General features: G+C 37.6%; 1 long non-coding RNA gene across 1 annotated transcript in view; it reads left to right on the top strand.

Annotated features, from left to right (window-relative positions):
* Positions 1-15475, top strand: part of LOC146595133 (uncharacterized) — a 47266-nt gene extending 31791 nt beyond the window's left edge. The window contains exons 2-3 of the long non-coding RNA XR_014896002.1: positions 4997-5032; positions 15064-15475. This is a non-coding gene — a long non-coding RNA (uncharacterized LOC146595133). The remainder of the gene's footprint in view (positions 1-4996; positions 5033-15063) is intronic.
* Positions 15476-17746: the final 2271 nt, after the last annotated feature.

Genomic DNA, 17746 nt, shown 5'->3' with positions numbered 1-17746 from the left:
CACCTCCATGGTATTCCAAGCTTCTCTTGGGTTATGCACAAAAGCATATTATTGCTGGAGCACCACAATAGCCTATAAACTCAAAATAATGTAGATCAGATGAAAATAGAGCARCTCTGTTCTGCCATTTTTTTCCTCTAATATCTTCCCAAGAGTAACCTAACCTGTTTTTAGGAATCTGTTCCCAAGCGTGCTAAAGTGTTTCCACTCTTACTGTAACCTACTAAACAACTATTTGGATTCTTTGTGGCCACATCTTTGATAATTTAAGAAACRGGCTGTAAGGAGGAGGAACAACAATTAGGAAAACATTTGCATACATGGCTTCAGTCTTCTTTGCTTGCTTGTTTGACAACCAATGGATTTCACTGCACCTTGGACAACAATACAGCCCTGCAATGCTTGTCACCCTATGCCTCTGACAAAATGCACTTTCTTTTCCTTTAGCCCATATTGTGTAGATATCTTCCACAGTACTACTTCAGCTCCAGGTTAGAGAATTTAGACTGCTTTTCTGAGAATTACGGGTTAATTCCATTCAGCACCTCCAGTAGGTACTGTGTTTAGCTACCCACAGAGACAGGCCATCATAAATGATTATCACCTGTTTTTATTTTTACATGAACAAGCCACTTCAGGTACTAGTGCAGCTGTTTAAAGCCCCATGTTGTCCAGGAGCTAATGAGCTGAGGCTGCATGAGATTGGCCAGGCAGTGTGTACTACGGACATCTTCGCAGCTTGCTCACTGAGCATCCAGGTCAGGGAGCTGAGCAGAATTCATACTGCTTCTTCTGGCCTTTGTCACCAGGCTTCCTTACTATAGSAACCAGGGCACTGGGGAAGAGACAGGGAAAGTAGTGCACTTCCATATACTCCAGGATGTACATRAAGCCTGCAACCAGATGAGAGAGCTTGCATGCATGCTTAGCCTGAGAGAATATTTTCCTTCCTTTCCAAGTGAAAATAGTTCCTAAATGCTAGCAAAACATAGAGCCTAAGAACCAGAGTCCTCTACTGTATTACAGCAGTTAAAGTTTTTTGAAAACTCACAATGTCTCTTGTCTACTGTTACATTTAACTACCCTGAGAGTATGTCTGCATCATATTGTGGAGCCCAGAGAAGAGTTTCCTCTGTTATTTCCAAACAAACTAGTTTATATAAAGGGTACAGTGCAAGGCAGAGCAAGGTAGAGACACMAGCTTGTGTCCTGGAAGTGGTACAGAACAGTGCTGAGCCTGAAGTAGTCAGGCTTACTAATCTGGTATAGCCCATTTTTAGTTTTTCGAAACTACAGGACCTGAGCAGACTCTCTCTTCATGGGGGTGCTGCACTGTGCCTTCTAGAACTGAAAGCCTAAAGRTTTAATCCATACGGATCATACTGGGAAGGTTTCTGTCCCATGCACAATTCTGCRGAGTAGATACAGTGTAGTTGTTTTTGCAGAGCTTTTAGTTTATGTACAGCACCGTACTGCRTTTCTGCAGCTATGATTTTTCCTGTTCTGGGACTAGCTTATTTGCATATGCAAGARTACCTCTGACTTGTACAGGCTAGAAAAGCCCTTTGATGGGCAGCATGGCTCTCCAGGGAGGCCTCCCAAAATGCTGTTTGCACTCAGCGTCTTCCAGGGCTCAGATCTAAGCTTTTAAGGATGGCATGAACGGTTTTGTTTGTTTGCCTTTTCCAGTTCTGAATACCTAATTGATGGTGGCATATCTAATTTACATTTTAGTCTTTCTTATTCCCTGCCAAACTCCATAGCAATAGGCACTATCAAAATTAGTAAATAAGAATTTTCTTATTTACCAGATTGCTTTTCATTTTTCATTGTGTTTTATGTCAGTCTGTGCCAAGGCACTTCTAAGTTGTATCTTCAGAGGTGAAAGCTAAAAGCAAGCTGGGTGAAATGATTTTCTGTCAAATAAGATTTATTCCTACRTATCATATGCACATACTGAAAGTAGCAGCTTTAATAAAGAATAAGAGGAAAGGAAGAGACACCCTTCCCTCACTCAGCCCAAGTCCAAAAATTGCTTAGGAAACAACTCCAGCTTAAATAAATAACAATAGAACAAGAAACCTATCTCACCCCCAAATCTCACTGATRAAAATCAATACAGTGCAGGTAACTGATACATCTAAGTAAATGTTAAGSCATTGTTATTCCACATTCATTAACATAATGCACACTTGGGATTGTGTCTTTAACAAGAATGAGCCCACTRGCCTATTCTTGCACACTAATGGGTATGTCTAGARCTTGATTCTTTCCACATGCACGAGTTCAAAGGGTATGTGGCAGGGAGAAGCAGACAGCCTCTCTCCAGGGGTGTATAATCTGCTCTGCATCCATTCCAYGATAAAGACTACAGAATACAAAGATCACTCGCTAGTTTTTTTATATATTTCTGATTCCTTTCTGGCTAGGATACCTAGACCMCTGGATCATGGAAAATGCTGCTTCTTACCCTCTGCTGCTGGTTTACTCTTGTATCAAAAGAGTGTCTTATATACCAGACCCCCTTCCTCTGTTACTCAAAAGTAATCCGCTTGTGAATTACCAGTGTGGAAGACATTCAAAATACTTGTTAATATTCTCCATCTACATTTTCCTGAAGTATATTAATCATGCTATAGTCATTGAGAAATGTGAGGGTAGAACATACCACTTACGATACTGACCTGGAATAATTAACTATCTTTATTGAATAATATTAACCTCTACACCAAGCTCATAGACATATCACTGTCCAAAGCAAAGGTACATGCAAGATATATGAGAGAAGAGGCTTTTTTCTGGCTGTTGTTTTGCAATATGGTGTGTACACATGTTAAGAGAGGCAGGCAGAGGAAAGCACAGAAAATCCTCATTTTCCATAAGAATGAGAATACCTGGAAAAAAGCTCTCACAAATCAAGCTGTAGTGACTCAACACATTACAGTTCACTGCTGCTGTCCTATGCCCTGGCTGGAAGTTCTCCACACGTGTAGCAGAGATGGTAGTACAGGTGTAGGCAGCCTTCTTTAGACAAAATCATCTTCAGTTGTATCTTACCTTAACACAGGGAGCCCTGGATTGTGGCAGCTAGAAGCACAAATGACAGTGCCTCTTCTGCTGCAACTGCACATTTCAAAGCATTTGACCCATCAGCATAGAAGTGTATAAATTTGCTTGAGAAGACTATTTTCCCTACTAGTCTCAGTTCGGTGTTTTTACTTTTTAACAGAATGGCTGTCCAAATTAAAAAAAAAAAAAAAAAGTGCTTTAAAGTGTGTTTCATTGATAGATTTTTGTTTGAGTTTGATCTCAAGGATTTTCTTGAGACCTTCTTGCAGTTAGATTAGCTTTTTCCTGAGCATTCAGAACTTCCCTGCTGAGTCTGCTTTTTCTCACTCTGCTTGTGAAGTCAAGGAGAGCAAAAACTCATTAAAACATGTCAATAACTATTCATGCATTAGAAGTCTGTTTGGAGATTTAGGTAATAAAAAGTCATAATTATAAACATCTTTCTCTTGTTTTATAAGAAATTCAAGGGTTCTAGAGAGTTAGTTCTCAAATTTTTGCATTATTTACCTATTGCTGGTTTACATATCACTACTACAGAAATCTGAAATAAAGKAGTATCTATTTCCATCTACATGTATCAAGAAGAAATCTTTCTCTCTCCTCTGCACACACTTTACTAGAGGATACTCCTGATTTAATTCCACCAGAAATAGTGAAAAAWCAGACAAATGGAATTTTTACTGTAATTCCTATATGAAAGGTGAGGCAATGGGYAGAAATTGAAGCACAGGAAGTTCCRCCTGAMCGTGAGGGGGAATTTCTTCACTGTGAGAGTGAYGGAGCACTGGMMCAGGTTGCCCRGAGAGGCTGTGGAGTCTCCTTCTSTGGAGATCTTCAWGTCCTGCCTGGATGCCTCCCTGTCTAACATGCTSTAGGTGACCCTGCAGAGCAGGGAGGTTGGACTAGATGATCTCCAGAAGTCCCTTCCAACCTTACTGATTCTATGATTTTATGAATATAAATAGTTATAAACCTAGAATATCTCACAGAATCTTTTTCCACTTGTAGAACAGCTTTAAAAAAATAGTTAAATAAATAAGAATCACAGTTTACTAGAATGCTTAGAAATAAACCCTGCTACATCTGTTACGGGGTTTAAAGAAAAATTACTAAGTTTGCAGTGAAAAATGTGAATTAAATCAGGTCATAAATGTTGATCTGTATCAGAGTGACTACTTGCATCTAAATAAAAAAACAACACAGAACAAAAACCCACAAAGCTTTCATAAGGTTGGGGGTGGAAGATTGCTTACCAGYTAGCTCTAATACCAGTAAGTTTCTGCACCTTCTAACTCAGCTGGAATGTGGCCTTAAAGAAAATCTGCATTATAAACTGCCTCTGAACTATTTCACCTGCCTGTGACACATATTTAAATGACTTCTGAAAGCTGCAGAGGTAGCAGTTCATTTGGATTGCAAAGCAGTATTGAAATGGTAAGTGTCTTCCCAGGCTATCCATCTACACATAAAAGGTATAAAAAGAACCACACGGAGTCATAAAGACTAGTGCCAAAACAAATTCAGGAAGACCCATGGTAAGTGAAATGGTGATTCTGGGCAGCAATGTTAATGAGTTATTTATCATACACATTCTTAAAATATCGTTGTACRTTATAAAAATGATGCTACATTGCAACACGGCATTACCCAATATTTTTAGGTCCTGGAGGAATAACTTCGGGAAATAACAATTCCCATAAGATTTTCACATATAGATTACATTTAATTTCTGGTTTAATTCTTTGCAGCATGGAAATAGAATTTCTGGAGGGTAGTTCTGATACTCTTCAACTAGTCATTTGAGAACTATTACAGTTTCTTCTATGCTTGACTCTATTCTAAAATTGTCTACATAAAATGATACATGAACTTCTGGAACGCTTGTATAAAACAAAGTGAATCGTTTCTTTTCAATTCTGTTTTTCAGAGAACAAAGGGTTTGAACTCACTAACAAAACCACCTGTGAGTAGTTCATTATGAAACCAACAAAACATGAAAGTAAGATAAAGAGATAAAAAGTCCTAAAGCATTATGTAGGATTGTGTTGGATCCTGATTTTGTTGCTATTTTCTTGCTTATATGTTGAGGAAACTAAGAGTAAATCACCTATGACAGATGTTTCTTTGAACGTAACAAAAGAATATAGAAATTCCGCTGCTACTATGATATCAGCAGTGTCAAAATTTTCAGGAACAGCTCTTTCTCTCCTGTTGTATTAATTTTGAWTATGCTTGCTTACAAATAGAAAATAAACTTTGTAACAGATTAGCTAATCATGACAGGCTCCTATTTCTTCAGCTTTTACTATGTAAACGAGTGAAAGGGTTAAAAAGGGATGAACAAATGTTTGTGTTCTCCATATCACTAAGGGTTAGAAAACAACTTTTGAAATTAAATCACATTAACAAAGACTCTAAATTAAATGTTAGAAAACCTTACACCACTAAGGGGAGATAAGCACTAACATATCTTGTCTAGGAATGCCATGAAATCTTTCAAGAAAGTTATAGGTATGAGTAATCCTAACTTTGGAAAGTAAGAAATGGATCACATGATTTCCTGAGGACCCTTTCAGGACTGTATTCTTTGAATTCCACAATATTTTAATGTCACTTTGAGTTAAACTTTTTTCTTTAAATTGGCTGACACATAATTCCTTTTGGCTACGCATATGTCAGACAACATAAAAATGCAACAGATGAGACACAGTGCAGGACTGTCTGCCAGATAAAAGCCTTTAAAGGCTGTGCACATTTGCATTGAAAATCAAAGTAGAAATATACCAAATTCCCCATTTCCAGAGCTGCCCATTAGTTTCTAGTGCCATGTATTTTTCTCCAGAAGCATTAAATGTTCTTTATATTGTTTTAGCCATTCAGAAATTTTGAATTAAAGATGGGTACTTTGACAATGCAGCCCCTAGAATTAATGACCTTTTTTTAAAATATAGGCTCTTTGTTTTTTTCCTAATTGCCCAAAGTAAAACGTCAATTTTCAGGACACTTATTTCCTCCTTGAGCAAGACAAAACATTTAATTTCTGCACACAGCAGCAAGTATCACTGGAATAAACTAAACTTTAAACTCGCACTTTATTTTGCTTCTACACCACAGAACTCATCCAAGACCGCACAAGCCAATACTGAGCAATTTGTCCAAAACCGGCTTGTATAACTGTGTGAGGAATTTTTCAATGTAGCAGCCAATTTTTCACATGTGCATGCAATAGGGTTAAGGAATTATTAGGAGAATTTTTAGAGGACTTCAAACACTATAAACATAAGATATTAAAAAAGAAAACCCTTACAATTCATTTTAGGCATTGTTACTAAGAGTAGGTACTAAGACTTGAGAAAATTAGAATCTTCCTGAAATTCATAGCTTTTACCCATACTTAAACAATCCTCCTTTATCCATCCCTTCCCTTTATGCATTCAAAGCACCTATAGTGAAATGTATTTTTTCCTCTATTAGGACACCATAACTAGGTTGAAAGCTTGGTTGCACTCTAAGTATCCAACTAATATTRTAGCTGGCTGCTGCATTGCTTGAAGTTAGTATAGTGACTGTTCAGCTGAAAGTAATTGAGTTAACAGGAAATTGAGTTAACAGACTGAGCTATTTTCCAACCTTTCAGACAGGTCACAACTTAATAATTTTGAATCATATTAATAGACTGTTAGAGGGCAGTTTGCATCCTACTGCCTATTTTATCCCACTGGATAAGCTAAAAGATTGAGCTGACAAACTGATATTTTATCACTTAGGACGAGACGTCTCTCCGTCACCTAATAGGTAGGTGTTTACTCCAAGGTAGTCACTCCAGACGCTCTTTGCCATTAACAGAAAGAGATAGATGCTATAGTAGTCAGGATGAATTACGCTGTAGAGGTTTCTATCTAGAGGATATCTGCATTTATCCTTGCCAGGAGGTCCATGTAGTGACTGAGTAAATAGCTGGGTCCAGAAGCCTAACATGTAGGTGGTTAAAACTCAGAGTTGAATGCTACTATGCAATTCATATAGTTAACTTTAGACATCCAGCTGAGATGCCTGCTTCAAGGATGACCTAGACTCTCCCTGCAGGAACTTCTGGAGTTCACTTTAAATGCTGAAGGATGGGTGAAGGGGAAGAAATCATCCTTAGAGTTTCTCTCTGTTGGCTGCAGATGGCACCTAAAGATAATACACTTTATCTTTCATGCACTAATTAGAGGTGTATAGAATCAAAAATAATTTCTCTCCACAGGAGATGAAAGCATCTTTCCTACTGTACAGAACTACTCAGGATGTGATAAAGGACAATGTCAACATGATCATAAAAGATTACTCAAACTGAGGATCAGTGCATAATCTGAAGGTGTGCTGGAGACCCCATGGGGCAGGAAGCCTCATTTTTAGAGGTTATTTTAGAGGTTCAAGTCCATTTTATCTGAGAAGCTCTATAACTTGATACTTGATTTTAGCCTAAAATTCAATGAAATTACATAAAGACAAATTTTAATAATTACCAATTTGAAGGGTTAAAAAAAACCTACAAAAAATAAAGTGATAACATGGATACCAGTGACCTTTCCAACTAAAACATAACCAGTATCAAACTACCTCTAAAAGAGCCCATTACATAAACAATTATTAGCAAATTTCTGCAGTAATACACTGTACAAGTTACATTTATAATGAACAAATAAGGGCATCATCATGGCTCTTGATAGGGTTTTAGCAGCCATGAGAGCAAATTCATTAGCAAGTTACTCCAACATACTACATACAATCCCCTCAGTTTTATTAGTTACAGTTACAGGGCTAGAAAACTTTCCACTTTCAGAAAACCAGGAATGCCAACAGACCCTGCATTCAGAAGTGCACTTGCCATGCCCTTGTTCTTCTTGCCATGACATAGACTAAAAAACCCAGCTCAAAATTGGTTTGCATTTCAGACTGATTGCCCAGAGAGGCCTAAAATTACTTTGCAAGCAAAGGAACTGCCATCTTAAATTAATTTACTTTCAAAACCAGATGCTGAAGCAAGCCAAAGTGAAGGAGCTGTCCAAAAGCAAGCCAACAGCAGATATTATCCTGATCTGTATGGTGTGGCTGCTTTTCTACTGGACAGCATTGCAGCATGTGAATGCATGTTATATCAGCCAGTCATAGCACAGGAAAAGGAAGAAAGGAGTGAGCATTTCTTCAGTATCTTCTTTGAACTGCCTTAGGAAATGGTGTGCCCAGGAAAAATTGCCCTAGTGTACTGCCTGTGCCTTTTCCAGTAGCATTTGGAAACACAATGTAATTTGTTGCTTTCTCACAATAAAAGATTATATCCATAAAATAAGGAGAAAAATATCCTTTTTTTTTTTTTATTCAGCTAAGCTATAAATTGCCACCTGGAAGCAGGAGCCATAAAATRTAGCAAAACAGGTAATGACAACGAACAAGCTCAGGAAGAAAAGTTGGTTGTACCATCCTCGCCACTTCTCCCACACTAGGATCCATATTCCAGCAAGATACAGTCCCTATGGGAAGTGTGGGAACACACACGACTCTGAAATAACTCTGATGGCAAACTCTTCCTTCAAAAATTAACTCASTACCCTAGATCAACAGCTGGCAAACTTAGCAAATAGTGTCTGTCCTCTACTGATTTTACCTCCTTTATAGCTTTTTCTGTGACTGCCCTTGAGTTAATGGTTACATCAGGCATTAGTAGGCTAGTGTTAGTCATTCTTTTCCCAACAGAGTAAACATTGTCACATACTGGATCCTAAGCAGGTCTAAGCTAGTATAAATCCTGTGTAATTATCACTGTTATCACTGGCCCAGCACAGGGAAGGGTGGCTGACAATGTGCTTCATTCTTGCCACTGTCTCTGTAAACAGAGGATGGGGGAATCTGAGTGGATGAAATGAAACAACCTGGCATCTTTTTGCAAATAATAGCACTACAGCAGCAAGTGCACATCTGCATCACATTGCAGGATCAGAAAATTGCAGGATGAAGTTGTGAAGGCCTAAATGCACCAGTTCTTACAGTCTTCACCAATTTAGGCAAAGATAATTTACATATTAAGTAAAATAATTTTTATTTCTATTGCACAGAAACAAGGTGTTGTTTTAGCTTCTTTTATTGAAAGTGTGAGCTATACTGCAGTTAATGGAATTTTATTCTCAGTATTTAGCTAACAGAATCTTACAAGTGAAGTAGTTTGACAGGTCACTTGGCCTGTCCTATAACCATGTGTATATATCCCCTACTTTATGGAGTCTCTTCARCTACTGCTCACAGAACAAAATACAACTTACAACTTTCATTTTACCTTGATATTCACCAGGTTTTCTTTCTTTTCCTAGGTTTAATCTATTGTTTCTGTTTATAACTTTTGACACCAAACAAGATAGATCTCCCTTTCCTGATATTTACAGTCATCATTTTTTTTATAGCCTATGATTTTGTCCTTTTTTACCATGAATCATTATGTAATCAACTATTTTTATCTTCTTTTTTTAGTATATGGTAGTCTCTTCAATTCCTGTCAACRTTCATTCTTTTTTTCCTAAATCGCCTATAATGCTTAAAATATTTTTAAAGTAAGGTCTTGATGAGATCTATATGCACTATTACAAATGCAGGGGTACTTCTCCATGATGTCATACTGTCACAAAAAATTGCACTGATATATTTTTTGCAGTTGGATCATATAGGAAGTCACTATTTTGCCAATCACTGATATTAGTTATTCTTTTCTAGCATTTTTTTCTCTAGATACTTCCACTGAGTAAATGCTTTAGATTATTTTTCTCCAACTGTCTCTCTTTCCTTGAGGGAGAAGAATTTTTCCTTCTCTATTACTACTAAGTTACCCTATGCCCTCTGGTCTATGAAACTTGAGTAATTTACTGCAACTAATCCTCTGAGAACCATTATTAGCTCCAAAATTCTGCTCTGGTGCCCTACCAGTATAATTTACTTATTCAATGGCTCTTCTTCTCTCTGAGGGAAAATCAGAAATACATCTTTTCTTGCTTTTTCTGAATTCTGAAAATTCTGATTTCTGAATAATGCTGAGGTGCATGTAATAGAAAACTAAAACACTGCAAAACAGAAGATRTATAGGTAGAAAAAAATCATCAACATATACCACAAATTTCCTTAGTAAGAGGGAGGAAAAAAGAGAATTTGGTCTTATATGGAATAAATCAAATATTCAGAAATAGATAAGGAGGGTAAAAAGAAAAAGGACAATCAGATAGTAAAAATATCAGATTGCTAATGGAAAGTAACAGAAAGAATAAATTTATTTTGACTGAGATAGTCAAGTAAATATAACTGTTTAATCCATTTATCACTAGTTCTTCTAAAGGCTGGTAAAATGCCTTGCCAAAAGGGTTTGATCCTCCACCACCAAAATAAATGCATTTTTTAAAATTGACTTAAATTAAGTATGACTAGGCTCTAGATCTACAAAAAGATTTGGAATCTAAAGAATTTAGTGGAGTGGGATTGTCCAAACTGTCATGGGCTGAGAAAGAGAATTACTGCACAAAGTGCTCACAGGAACAATCGCTCTACAGTGAAGCATTTCCATAGTGAAAATAGGAGGGAAAATATTTTCAGGAACCAMATGAAGGCAGTTTGTAACAAGTTCGTTGTAGTTTCTGGAGCTTAATGTCCAATAGCTAAGGAAAGGACATGTGGTATTTATCAGCTGTTCCACTTGAGCTCAGCTTTTAACCAGAGCTTGTCAAATGGTTTTCAGTGGCACATTATTTTCAGGTATAAAATGCTGAATTTTGACCTTTCTCTGAATTCTGACCTTACCATTTTGATTGTCATATTGTAAATGACTGATACAACGTAAATTTGCACATAAGTAATCACAGAGGAGTTTGACATTTATAGCATTTCYATTCAAAGTGGAGTTAGCCTTCTGCGAATACCCTGAAGCGACTGCAGCAGCTTAAGTTCAGTTCAGCAAAACATGAGATATATTAGGAAGCAAAATGCCTAAAGCCACAAATATGCAAGCCTTTTTCACAGTCCACCTTCACCAGCTGCCACTCCGAGAAGATAGGATGCTCTTCTTTGAAGTTTTTCTGCCATAATAACAAGGTTACCCAGGATCCATCTGTACCAATTCAGAAACAGCTAATACAGGCAATAAACAAGGAGCTATCACTCTCCTTTCTGTCTCACTTCTTTTTAGCAGCCCAGATCCTCAGATAATGCAAGCAGTGCAACGCAACGTAAGCCCTAATTGCCTTCCAGTGTGCTCCTTCAGAGGAACTGGGCAGGCAGCAGTGCAACCCCCTCCCTCCCCACCTCCCCACATTTTTCTGTAGGGAAGGGCTGCAGACACAAATTCCTACTCTTTTGTGCCTGCAGACCTGTCCTTTCAGGAATCTTCTCCAAAGAGTAAGATGTTTTGATGGGAACTACTAGCAAACCTGCCTGAACTCTTTCTCTCCAGTTCTTCTCATCCTGTAATTTTGCCATTCTCTCATCTCTGTGCTTATGGACAATTGCAAGAATAACAGGAACTATTACTCCACTGATGGACAGTGTGTGACCTATATTAATGGAGAGAAGTGGTGGGGCATTGCTATGTAAAATCTTTCACACAGAGGTACTGAGCAGCTGGCATGTATCCGTTGCAAAAGATTACGTTCATTAGCSTGTACTGCCGACCACTAGTGCTTGCTCTAGGCTTTCTCAGATGTTAGAAATCAGGGCCCTTCAGCCAGCAGTCTTAATGAACCAAATTCTCTGCACACCTGATAACCCATTAAGCATGTAGGGAAATGATCACTTGCAAGATTTCTTCAGAAGAGTATTTCCTATATTATTGGATCAGTTGTAAAAGTTTTCTCATGCTACATTTTCTTTTGGATCACCATATTTCACAATGTGAACTTTTCCCTTTGCTTTGTACTTGGTCTTCTTGGCAATCAAAAGCTTTCCACATATTTTGTTATTTTCCAAAGGGAAGAATATACTTTCTTTCAAACATGATTTTCCCAAGTTAATTAGTTAATACTGATTTTTCATTATGCAAATCAGCTTACAAACCCATCAGCTATTGCCACTGTTATTGGTATTCTTAACTAGATTAGACCTTTAGTACAACATGGAACAGGCTCATGCAAAGTTTTCACTAAAAGAAAGAAAACCTTATTAGCCTGCTCACCTCACAGGGCTTTATTTCAGCCAAGTAGAATTTAAGAAGCAGCTGTGTTTGCCAATGGGTGAATGTCTATCACTGAACTCAGCTGGATATAACTTCTTGATARGGTATATAGAGAATTCTTGCAGAAATAAAGCAGAAAATTGAAGGGGGAAAAGGAGTTTTGCTGAAGCAGGAGGTGATAGCAATGTTTTATTGAGTTTTGCAGCTTATATGTGAAAGATAGGAACACCTGGCTTGTGGCCCTTAGAGGAGAAGTTCTTTGAGGTATTTGCTTTTTTACAGTGTGGAAAACTAAAGGCATTTAAGCCCCAAAGAGAAGAATTAAAGATTAAATTTTGTCTAAAGCCAGTAAAACCAATATCTGCTTTTGTGACCTTTTTACACAATAGACTTCTATGTTATTTAAAATGTTGGTTAAAGTATAAAAACTAGGGTTTATAGATATCAATATCTATAAAAACATGTTTTCATAAATAAGAGTAAATTCAAAAGCTTAAATATTGAAAAGCAYTCAGTTTGCAAAAAGTTATCCAACAATAACTGAAACTCATCTAAGTTTCTTGAACCAGGAAACTTCCCTCTGGCAGGTTTTCTAACGTAATTTACAGTAATTTCTTTGTTCTTGAGTTTGGTAGGATCATCATGTCAGGCAAGCTTGYGGTATTTTTATTTCTACTTCCAATTTTAAAAAGAAAGAATTATTATAAAGTGCAATCCCTGTTAGAGGCTGAAAGAAAATTCTTTCTTTGTTTCCTAAGAGTTCAAATTTAGTGTTCTTTAGGCTGCAGGCAAGGATCACTGAAAGGAGCAGCTCACTGTTATTGAACCTCAGTTCTCCCTATAACCTAGGTGGTATCTCCCACACCTATTTTTCAGTGCTGTGATCCCTGAGTTACAACTATCACTCTAAACAAGCTTCCACAGAACGACCTAAGCATTTAGGCTGAAAAGCATTTCAAAGTCTGAATTCCATTTAAATGTGTGGGAGCTGGATGGTGAAATGCCTTCTTAAACATGGATCACAGAATCTGCGGGGTAAAGATTAGAAAAATTCTCTGTATGTTTATTCAGATTCTACATATATCTGTCTTTGAGATGTTAAACACCTTCTGCCTATGTGGAAATAAATAAATGATATATAACATTCTGTAGAAAGTGTCTAGCAAATATTGTAAAAAATAGTCTGACTTTAATGTGTATTTCCACTGCAGGAAGTAGAGCTTCTAGAAAAAAACATTTTCCATTAAAAGGTACATTACTTTTAATCAAATATATTTTTAAGCTCTACAAAACTGTTCAATTTTTTCCAAAATGAAATTTCAGTAAACAGAGGGAGAAAGTTCCAACAATGTCAAAATATTCTGGAAAAAAGTTTGTCATTTGAAATAACTTTTCATTCAATTTTGTATTTAGTTAGAAGTCAAAAAGCTGAAGGCAAAATCATTTAAGTGAACAACTATGAAAAGATTTTTTCATTTCCTGCCTGAAAAATCTTTGGAGTCTTTAAATTGATGTCCAGAGAAGCATCTGGGTTGCATTATCTGAGTCCCTTGGAAATAAAAGGACATAACTGCTGGAAATGCAGCTGAAAACAAAGATCTATTACCTTTGTTCTAAGTCTTTTTTTTTTTTTTTTTTTTTTTTTTTTCTTTCAGAGGGGTTTGCTTTTCCTTGGCTCTGGGAGTCAAACCGGTGCTCACAGCACTGGCACCTCACCCAGGCTAAGAGGTAGAATTAGATCCTCCTCTTGCTCACTACTTAGCCAGGTGGTGAGTGCTGTAAGTCAAGGACACTCATTTGCTGGAGCCTTTCCCTTCAGAGTCCTAATGTAGGGGAAAGCAACTGAATTCTTTGCTGATTGTCTGCTTTTCAACCTTATCTGTTATCTGTCACACTTTTCTAAAGAGAAGTATTTATCTTGTTGGGGGAGGAAAAAAAAGTGTTTTTGACAAATGAGATTTTATTTATGATTTAATCAAAAAAAAAAAGTTGCAATTGTACTTGTAAAATCTTGCTTTGTTGATTTATATTATGAGTTGTTTTGTTCTGCATGCAAGTTGAATTAACAATTAAAAACAGACTTCCTGAACCTATGGCACCCGAAACGTTCCCCGTAAACAGGGATACAACTTGCTTTGCTCTAACATAGTAAGGTCTTATGTCAAAAAYGGGTTTATAATAACAGTAGAAAAAATATCCTGTTTCATTCATTGCTCAACTGCACAAAGATGACTGTGGTACCTTCATATAAATACATTCAATACTCTCTTTATTGTCATCAGTGTGTGCAAATACAATGAGCTGTCAATGGTTTCCTTTTATGCAGATTGAGTTCACTTACTTATTAGCACCAAATTCTTTCCTAACTTTGTCCCTCTAAGAAAAGAACATGATTTTTTGAAATCTTGCTGCCCTTACTATTGCCATTAATTTACTAGGAAGACAACATCTTGAGTATGTGTCAATCCTGAGAACTATTTTTAATATTACACCCTCTAATTATGCCTATTAAGTCAATATTTTACTGCATACAGTGACAGATCAGTAGAAATTAATGTACGTAATAAAACCCAAACATATAGTCTTGTTATCAGTACTAACATTAAGAGCAGTAACCAATACTGTAATGTTTATAGTAGGCTTGTCAATATAAATGTAAATAAATCTAACAAACTCATCAATATACTTGTGAAATGATGCTCAGTATCCTCCAGAATAGCATTTAATAGATATTCCTCACAGAGTTCAGATGTTTTTTCCCCAAAGGAGCAACATGTATTTTAAGTTACTTGCTATTTCTCTGCATGAAGGTCACATGGATGGACCCTTTGGACCCATGTTGTAGCCTTGTTTCCAGCCGTGTCCCCAGTCCCATCTCCTACTGCTCCTGATTGGACACCCTGGATGGCTCTGGACCTGGTTGGTCACTCATCTCCTGTGGGGCTGTTGATGGATCCTGTCACCAGTACCCTGAGCTTTTTATGTCTGGTTAGAATATCTGAAGCTTTGTGCTAAAATGTGCTAAAAATGAAAGGACTGTGCATATGCAAACAAAATTTTAGTTTAAGTTAGCTTTAAGAAGCTAACTGACTTGAAATGTTTTCTAAGTTTCTCCATAGAGGATCTGTGCAGTAGAACTACTCTTTCATTTAATTTAGCTTGTTACTGGAAGAGGTTGCCTCAAGTCTGTTTTTGTTTTCCTTGTATTTCTATGTCTCTTCATATCTGACTCTTTTATTTTCACTTTTAAGATTAAATGAGGCAGACAGTGCTTTAATAAATATGTAAATTCCAGTGAACAAATAAATTGTATTAAGAGTAATTGGTGCTTGTATTTCCACAAAGGATCAAAAGCTTAATGAAGAAAGCAACTTTTTGAAGGTAAGAACAATCACAGGCTTTCCTATGGCTGCAAAACATATTAGGAGTAGCAGCAAGAACAGYTGCAAGAAATCTTAATCCAGCACTTTAACACAGGCTGCAGAGCTTTCACTTTAAAGGCAGAGAGTCTTTTTAAAAATGTATTACCTGTAAGTTTTGAAAAACTCTCTTCTTCCTTTCTCAAAATAAACACCCAGCTAGGGTATACTCCTGGGAGTTTAGGGAGCTTGAACCTTCTTCCTACTACATCAAGATTTTAAGAGAGCTATTTGCATCACCACTTCCAAAGCTTCTCATGGATGATGCTGATTTCCTAACTGTACTCTCATGTATTGGTGATTGTTTGACAAAAGGGGTTCAAACACTTCTCTCTCAGGGCCCTGAGGGCACTAATAGGCCTTAGAGCCCTGACTGGCCTCTTGGGGCATCACCCACTCTGCCCGTGGCCCAGGACCCCACTTCGTCTCAGACCGGGGCCATCAGTCCCTCTTCAGCTATGCTGCAGGTAAACCTGTCTCCAGCCATGTCCCCAGCCCCATATCCTACTGTTCCTGATTGGACACCCTGGATGGCTCTGGACCTGGCTTCTCACCTGTCTCCTCTGGGGATATGGATGGACCCTGTCACCAGTACCCAGCTCTACCCACTGTGTCCAGACTCCATGGAACTGCCCTCATCAGTGAGGGCACAGCCCGCATTAGGGTCAGCCTTGGGTCCTGACTCCCCATCCTTTGTGGAGCGGCCTGCCCTCACTGCTTCCTGACACTCATCTTTGGACTTCTGTCCTAAGATCAGCATCATATTACATGTACAAAGAACAAAATCTAATTTTCCTATCACTGTAATGCTTCAAGAAGAGTACTTACTATTTTGTTGTATCATTATCTAAAGACTCATCATACTTCATCGTGAAGATAGTGTAAAATTCAGTTACAACCTGTAGTAGAGGAACATTGGAATCAATGAACTCTTGAACCAAGACTTTCGCCTAGGCAATAGTAGATAGTGAGATCAGTCTTGGGCAGTAATTTGGATAGTGTAATACACAGTCTATAGTTTTCTGGGATTTTGCTTCATCCGTTGAATCTTCAATCACAAGATGCAGCGAGGTAGGGGCTGGCTCCGYTCTTTTAAGACAGATGCTGGGACTGGAGGAGAGAACCAAGAACCTCTGACCTGTGCTTCTTTCAGCACTAGAAGTTGACCAAGATGTTTTCAGCTCTGTGTTCTTCCTTACTTGGAGCAGGAACTGAAATCCAGGCCTTCTGTGTCCTAGGAGAGTGTTATTATTTCTTGTCTCTACCTATTCTTAGGCAAGGGCCACACACTCTATCATTCTGAAGTGGAGAGATTTTACTTAAATACTAATTACCATTAGAAGAGAGCCCTGAAGCTGTGACTCTGTCATGCAGGAACATCCTAACCTCTTGGCTGTGAATCAGTCTTTTATTTTCAGCTTCATTCTCTTGCCCAATAGCATCAAATGATTTACCCAAAATAGAACTGTGTTGATAGAAAGTATGAAAAACTTGCCTCAGAATGACCAAAAACTATACAAGTAGAATATACAGGAGCCTTGAGTTTAAGCCTCTGGTCCCCAAAAATATCAGAAATATTTCAAATATTAGGCTATTGAATAAAATGAGATACAGTTGGAGTTCATCAGTATTAGCTGACTCTTCCTAAAATGTCCAGGAGATTTACTCTAAGGACACTTACCAAAACACCCTCTGCAGATCAGATAGATGAAACTTCTAGAGAATTCCTCCAAATCATGGGTGTAAAATAGGTCTACAAGTATCTAGGTAGATACCTAGATACTCCTAGGTATCTAGGAGTCAGATGGTGATGAGACCTTATTAGGAAAGCCTGATGTGTGTAAGGGATGCTGGGGTCTAGAGTGCTGGGAAATATCTGAGCAGAGGTTTCTAGGAGTTTGATAATGTCTGCATGGTATACTTAAACATCTAAACTTATTAAGATTGCTACCAGTGAACATGTATTAAYGGGCTCATCAAAGCAAACTATCTTTGTTAGTGTCCTCATGCATTAGGTCACAGCTATTTCTGACCTAAAGACAAATTTATGCAGGTTAAACCCCTGTAACATTAG

This window comes from Rhea americana, unplaced genomic scaffold (assembly GCF_003343005.1).
Source record: "Rhea americana isolate MKP2758 unplaced genomic scaffold, rheAme1 scaffold_238, whole genome shotgun sequence".
NCBI classification, from domain to species: domain Eukaryota; kingdom Metazoa; phylum Chordata; class Aves; order Rheiformes; family Rheidae; genus Rhea; species Rhea americana.
This window is presented reverse-complemented; position numbering and strand designations above follow the sequence as displayed.